The sequence below is a fragment of the Phyllobates terribilis genome, unplaced genomic scaffold, assembly GCF_046119375.1.
Source record: "Phyllobates terribilis strain yellow unplaced genomic scaffold, ASM4611937v1 Scaffold_251__1_contigs__length_2838608, whole genome shotgun sequence".
Lineage (NCBI taxonomy): Eukaryota > Metazoa > Chordata > Amphibia > Anura > Dendrobatidae > Phyllobates > Phyllobates terribilis.
Window position 1 is genome coordinate 2,597,319 of NW_027363011.1, and position 8,031 is coordinate 2,605,349.

At 42.7% G+C, this 8,031-nt stretch overlaps 1 pseudogene; it reads left to right on the forward strand.

Moving 5' to 3' along the window:
- The first annotated feature begins 2,029 nt into the window (after positions 1-2,029).
- Positions 2,030-3,067, forward strand: LOC141218938 (COP9 signalosome complex subunit 7b pseudogene; annotated as a pseudogene).
- Positions 3,068-8,031: the final 4,964 nt, after the last annotated feature.

The window sequence follows — 8,031 nt, forward strand, 5'->3', positions numbered from 1 at the left end:
TGTGCTATGTGTAGCAGACTTGATCATCTGCTATGAATGCCAGCCACAGGGCAGATCAGCAATGACCACCACAGGACTCTCCTGCCGACCACGAGTTGTCATGTCAACCCATCGGCAAGCCACGTTAATGTGACAACGGTGCCAATGACCGGAACTAATGATGCACTTCCGGCGCGATCATGTTAAATGTTGCAGTCAGAGATTGACAGCAGCATTTAACATGTTAACAGCCAGTGATGGATCATGATTCCACCCGCAGCTGTTAGGGGACACATGACAGCTGATCAGATCAGCTGTCATGTGCCTGAAACCATGCAAGGTCAGTGCTGGAGCCCACACCAAAAAGAGGGAGGCAACCTATGATGTATTTATAGGTCGTGAAGGGGTTAAAGGGAACCTGTCACCATCAAAAGTGCTATTTACCTGCAGATATGGGCTAACCTGCACAGCGCCTGCACGTAGCTGAATGCTGTGGGGAGAAAATTAACTTTATTCTCCCCAGCAGCATTCGGTTTCAGTCAGTGGGGCAGTGAAAGCGCTGGTTCAATCACTGATCTGGGGGCTGTGGCTGTAACCACACCCCGGCACTGACTGACAGCCGGCCCCAATGCAGAGCCAGTGTCAGTCAGGGCTGGGGGTGCGGTTACAGACGCCCCTCCGTATTCTCATAGCGGCGACTGAACTTGCGCTGGCGCCGCCCCCACTTACTGAAAGCGAATGCTGCCGGGGAGCATAAACTTAATTTTCTCACCACAACGTTTGGCTACATGCAAGCTCCGGACAAGTTAGTAACGCTATTAACCTACAGATTAAGCCCATATCTGCAGGTTTAATAGTGTTTTTGCTGGTGACAGGTTTCTTTAAAAGTTGATTTCCAAGTAAAACATTTTCCACATTAAGAACATGAAAAAGACTTCTCCCCTGAGTGACTGCTCTGGTGACTAAGAAAAGATGATTTCTTCATAAAACATTTCCCACATTCTGAACATGAAAAAGGCTTCTCGCCTGTGTGGGTTCTCTGGTGGTTATCAAGATGCGCTTTTCGGTTAAAACATTTCCCACATTCTGAACATGAAAAAGGCTTCTCCCCTGTGTGGGTTCTCTGGTGTCTATCAAGATGCGCTTTCCAACTAAAACATTTCCCACATTCTGAACATGGAAAAGGCTTCTCCCCTGTGTGAGTTCTGTGGTGTCTATCAAGATGCACTTTCAAGCTAAAACATTTCCCACATTCTGAACACGAATAAGGCTTCTCCCCAGTGTGGGTTCTCTGATGTGTAGCAAGATTTGATTTCTCTGTAAAACATTTTCCGCATTCTGGACATGAAAAAGGCTTCTCTCCTGTGTGAGTCTTCTGATGTCTGATAAAGGTTGATATCTGTGGAAAACATTTCCCACATTCTGAACACGAAAATGGCTTCTCCCCTGTGTTAGTTCTCTGGCGTCTAACAAGATTTGATTTCTGGTTAAAACATTTCCCACACTTGGAACATGAAAATATATTCTCTGCTGTGTGAATGTTTTTGATGTTTTCAAGGGGAAAACTATTTCCATATTCTGATTGTGAAAATGACTTATTTGCTTTAGGAGCAGTTCGTTTTTTAATGCTTATTTTGTGACTTTGCTTTTCTTTAGTATTCAGTAATGAATCATAAGACAGGACCTGTTTCAAAGGATCAGATGACAGATCTTTGCAGTGAAGGGATGATGGTATATCCGGGGTAATGGCATTCACTTCAATTATATCCTCTGGGATCTCAAGATCATCTGATTTAAAAATTGAAGATGTCAGCTGTCCCTCTGATCTTCTGGTACAGTCATCTGCCAAGAAAAAGCAATTATTATTTTTGAATAAAATATCCTTGAATTTAATATTTTTGAACATTTCTACTTAAACTGTCAGTAAAAATGGCAAGTTACGTTAAAATACTGAATTGTTAATTCCAGCGGACCCGGCGCTGTCATGGCTGCCTGACAACCACACGGTAGACCCGGATGGAGTGTGTTCAGACCAGAACAGTGAAGTCATAAGCTCTTAGACCCATAGCTGTAGTATGGCAGGAGTACAGAAGCCAACCAGTAGTGTCCTGGAGCAATTCATCTTACTAGCCAAAGGCACTAAAGGCTCAGCTCTTCCAGCCCTTATCAACCAAGTATTAGACACCCCAGGAGTCTATGTATTCGGAGAACTTCTAAATTTACCCACAGTACAAGAGCTTGCAGAAAGTTCACATTCTGGCTACTTACAGCTCCTAAATTTGTTTGCCTATGGGACATATCCAGATTATGTTGCATTAAAAGATAATTTGCCAGAACTTTCGGCTGTACAGAAAAACAAGCTGAAACACCTGACAATTGTGAGCCTTGTGTCCAGGATGAAGTGCATTCCATACTCTGTGCTGCTGAAAGATTTAGACATGAGGAACCTCCGAGAGTTGGAGGATTTAATCATAGAAGCAGTTTACACAGACATCATTCAGGGCAAACTGGATCAACGCAATCATGTGCTAGAAGTTGATTTCTGCATTGGACGGGACATTCCCAAGAAGGACATAAGTAGCATTGTGAAAACCCTTCAAGAGTGGTGTGATGGTTGTGAAGCCATCTTAATGGGGATTGAACAGCAAGTGGTGAAGGCAAACCAATACAAGGAGAACCACATCCGTACACAGCTGCAAATAGAAACAGAAGTGACAAATATTAAAAAAAACTCTGAAAGCCACAGCTTCCTCAACTGCTCAGGACACGGACCAGCACCTTGCAGAGCGGGAAGGACGCCCTCTTGCTGAGCAGCGACAGACCACTAAGAAGATGTCAAAGGTTACAGGTCTGGTCTCCAGCCGCCACTAATGAAGCTGAAAATATGGAAGAGGCTCCAGGGGGCATACAACTGCTCCTGGATTGTTTACAGACTTAACCACATGCCATCATTGTATCTGCCTCTTTCCATCCAAAACCCTTGGAGACCCTGCCTGCTAAGAGTGACAGTGAACCCATTAGCGTTAGCACTGCTGAGATCCAGCTTGGTTTGCAGATTGTTGTCCATGCAGATCAGGACATTTTGCCTATAAGTTTGTGGGTCCATCTCCCTGCTGGAGAGGTCTGCTGTGGAAGTCACTGCGGTATACAGTAGCCTTCCCTGTCACGGAGAGGATTCTAGAAATGGCTGCTTATTGCTGTGTGGTTATAAAATCCCAGGTGACTTTGGTCCTGTCATCTCTTCTCTGGAGATTTGAAATGTGCAGTAGGGACAGATCTGTACAGAAAGTTTTCCTATTTCCTTAAATGCACCCTGTTATAGCGTTATTTTTCCAGGAGACTGTATTTTCTTTCTTCTTGTAATGAGTCATTTTTGCCTGATCTTGACATGCCATGTATTTGAGGGCAGTTTTTGAAATGCAGAAAAATAATTTTTAATGGTCATCTGGCAGGAAGAGAAAGTCCACTTCATATGTGAGGTGCAATTTCCTGTATCCAACTATATCTGTATGGCTTGTGGAAAAGATTAAGATGTAAAACAGTAGCTCATATGTACGTGGTGCTTTCTTAAAGACAGATCACAGAAACTGCCAGAGAATGCAAAACATGATAAAAAAGACACATAAGGTTGGGTTCCCATAATAGGCACTTGGTGAGTTTTTGATGCTGCGTATTGTCAGAGCGCAAAAAACGTAGGGTCTTACAAGTCCAGCAGAGTGGATGGATTCATAGAAATCTCACACCCTCTGTGCTTTGTTTAGGCTGCATAAACTGACCAGCCGTACATGTTGGGTGTACATCCTTTTATGTGTGGATTATTTCCATAGACTTGCCATTGATGCAAAAAATATGCAGGTAAAAAACCACACATGCTGCGTAAATGCGTTAAAAACGCATCCGCACACGACTGTATCAATATTAAGTTTTGTTAAAGCTATATACCAGAAAGTATCAAAAACAAATCTGCTTTATTTATAACATGATGTACCAAAAAGAGACAAAAAGCGCAGCGTCAAAAACAAGGAAAAAAATGCACTCCAAAATACTGAATTATTCACAAGACAAACAAGACAATGACAGTTCACAGTCTAATAGAAATCCTCATAGCATGAACCAGTGGATCGTGGTGTCCAACTGTTTGTTAATTCTGCCTCCCAAATATGGAATAAAAAGCCACCAAACAATGTTATGTAGGCGAAAATAATACCAATAAAAACTTCTACTCATCTCACAAAAAACAAGTCCCCACTCAGGTCCATCATCTGTCAGTGGAAAAACAAAGGTTTCCACATTATTAGTGGCTCAAAGGCTCTTGAAAAGCAACATGGCTTCCATAACCCAATCCAGCAATATCCGCTCTCCCAAAGTTAAGTTTCCCCCTCGCTTCTGAGCCTTGCAGTGCGCCCAAAACACATTTAGCATCCATGTATTTGACATTACTATAGTGAGAAGAACCTCCTGGAGCACAATCTGGGCACTATGTGTTGGACACTCAAATGGTATATTTGTAATTTTCACTCTCCATCATCCACTGCGCGCTAATTTCCAGAAAAACACTGTGGGAGTCAAAATAGTCACTACTCCTATAGATTAATTCACTGACTGGTTATAAATTCCAAAATGGAGTCACCTTATGGGGATTTCTACTGCTCTGGTTTTTTGTTATTATGTCATATTAGGGCTTCTGTAAATGGTGTGTCCCATCTCCTCTGGGATCTGCTCCTGCAACGTCTGCGTCTCTCACCAGGCGCTGCCTTATTCATCCTGCAGGCGGCGCTGGTGATGGAGGAGACGTCAGAAGCTCTGGGCGGCGCAGGCTCTGTCCAGCCACTAAGATTAGGATGCCTGGGACCAGTAGTACCATCCAGTCTGGCAGTATGGGTGTGTGTGCTGTCCAGCTGGAGTAATCTGCTCCCTGCTTCAGCCAACTGGAAAGCACCGCACCCTACTAAAGCTGGAAGCATATTGCCGGAAGCTGCCAGATACAGCCTTGTTCTCCTCTGGTTCAGTCCTCTGTGCTCAGCTCCCGGCTTGTGCATTTGTTTCCTGTTGTGACCCCGGCCCGTTTACTGACTACTTGGTCTTCTGATTTTGTATTTTCTATGCCCTCTCTGTTCTGACTCGGCTACCTGACTATTCTTCTTGCCATGTCACACTACAGAAGAGCAGGTAACACCAAGGTCCAAGCTTGGGGGTCTCTGTGTATGTCCAGGTCCATGTAGAGGGGTGAAAGTGTGACGAGCAAGGCTTATTATCCTTTGTGAAAAATTCCAAAGTTATCACGACATAAAGTGACACATGTCAGATTTGAAAAAATGGGGCCTGATTAGGAACAAAAAACTGGCTGCAGAAAGGGGTTAAATCAGAGGATTTTGGGCACTAACTACTGTACTCAAAAACTGTGATTATAAACTAACATATCTACTGAAATGATCAAACTCAACAGTCTTCATCTGTAAAAAATGAGTAACTAGTGGTGAAACCTCTCTGGGGTAATTAGAGTATGGGGCTCGGTGGCTCTTGGCAATCTAAACTATCGTAAGGGACAATATTTTCTGTCAGATGAGTTTCAAGAAGAAATATTAGACGTTCAAAGAGAACTTTTTATAATACTGCAGAGATGAGGCGTCTTAAATTTAGCTTAGAGATATATCATGGCACAGGTGTAATGTTTTTTTGTGTAATTTATCGCAATCCTGTTTGAAGTTAGTCGGTTTTAAAAGAAATTGAAAAGTCAGAATAAAAGAAAACTCTTTTGTTATTGTACAGAAATTCACACTTGGCCCTCACTGCACATTTAATGTTGTCTTTAATAAAAGTGAAGGTTGGCCAGAAAGACTGGACCTGGTCTTGTAGGGACCATATGAGCACATTCAGCAGCACAGAAGGGAGAGAAGGTAGATTCATCCAATAAGATATCAGGGATCTAGGAAGCCAACAGCATCATTACCCTCCGCTTTCTCTTACAGTCCCATCATAATATTTTTCTTCAAGTGATTTTCTCACTTGTCAGAACATTCTACGTACGCTGTCATTTGGCTTTGTGGTTTAAAGACCTGGGCAGATAAGAGTCAGTGTCTTCTAATCCCAGTGGGTAGGTGGATCCTCCAGGTTAAGTTCTATAGAAAAGTGCTTTCAATGACCTAAGTCATTTGAACAGTTTTGGGAGGAGGAGAATGTCGTTTTCTATTGGCAAAATGGTGATCAAACGATACGGCCGGACTACATGATCGATAAATAAACCACAGCCGGTGATTGCGAAGAATCTGTGACTTCTCTGCATTTAGTGGATACTACTCACCTGGGTAGTCATATGTAGGAATCTCCTCTTTACACCACTCATCACCCCTCACATATGTCTCTGTAGTATCAATATGGGTCAGATCTTCACCCTGAAACAAATACTGTAAAAGTCACAGACAGATGGAGACGTCACATCAATGATCAGCTCTAATCCTGCCATCTCCACCGTTCTCATTACACAAGTATAAAACATATAATACTGGTGGATAAAACAAGACTGAGCACGAGACCTTCACAGCCGTCTACACATCATAGGGAAGATCTCATGACACCTTCTCTCCATCTACCTGATGATCCTGAGGAACATTGGGATCTTCTTGCTTACAGTTCTGTGGAAGAAGAGGACGGGGACATCTCTCTGGTGTTGTCCTCTTACTGGATAGATCTGGAGGAAACACATACAGGAACTGAATTCATTCTTTACATACAGATAATTATAGGCCGTGTGTATTCAGTCCTGTCTATTACCTGGTGATGTGAGGGGTTGGGGAACCTCCATCATGATGTCCTTGTACAGATCTTTGTGTCCTTCTAAATACTCCCACTCCTCCATGGAGAAATAGACAGCGACATTCTGACACCTTATAGGAACCTGACACATACAATGATACTGTCATCCCCCCGATCCCTCCATAGCGTTACTGTATAATGTCCCAGCATTCCCAGCAGTGTCACCTCTCCAGTCAGCAGCTCAATCATCTTGTAGGTGAGTTCTACGATCTTCTGGTCATTGATGTCCTCATGTATCAAGGGGTGAGATGGAGGCCCCGTGATTGGGCTCAGGGGTCTTCCCCATCCCTCAGACACAGGGTCCTGACAGCGCTCACTAGAGGTCTTCTTCACTACTGTGTAATCCTGGTTATGGAGAAACACATTAATAAATCTCACTACAGACATTTCCAGAGTCCTCACCTCTCCAGTTCTGTCCATCTGTTATTCCCATAGATAAGAATGATGTAATGTGACGTCATCAGAATCTCTCACCTCTCCAGTAAGCCGGAAGAGGATCTCCAGGGTGAGATGTAATATCCTCTCCACCATCTTGTCTCTGTCCATATCCATCTTTGATAAGTAAATCAGGAAAATTATCTTCTATAGAAGATCTTCATTGAGAGGATCCGATATTGTAGAGACCTGAATGAGGAGAAGATGAGCCGATGTAACATCATAAAAATCCTGTGTAATAATACAATTACTGGAGATAATAAGGGAAACATATGAGGAGATTTATTATTTTACAGTATTTAGTTTTTTCCCTTTACATCTACTAATAAAACCTTTATATTTTAAGCCACAGACAACAAGCAGTTTCTTCCTCGGAGTCTGCAGCTGAATACGTTTCTCATAGACTCATCTTCCATAACGTTAATTCTCGTCTCATTTACAGACACTGGAATCGGCATTAGTAATACTGCAGGAGATATTCATTACACGTGACATGAGAAATAACTACTTCATGAGGAGGACGACGACATCTTCATCTTCTACTTTGGTTCTAGAAACATATTTGGCCGAAGTCCGTCACTGACTACATCTCCACCGGCAGTCTATGTGAATGTGCCCCGTTTTCCCCGGACTGTAATGTTCTATCACATTGGATCTAATGTCTGATTCAGACATAGAAATTTGAGACATTTATAAAAGCTTGTTTGTAAGAACACCAAGACAAGAGATATTTAATGCCAAATTCTCCATGTACAATGTATTTTTCTCTCTGGATATGATGGGATTTTTTTTAAGCATTTTCGC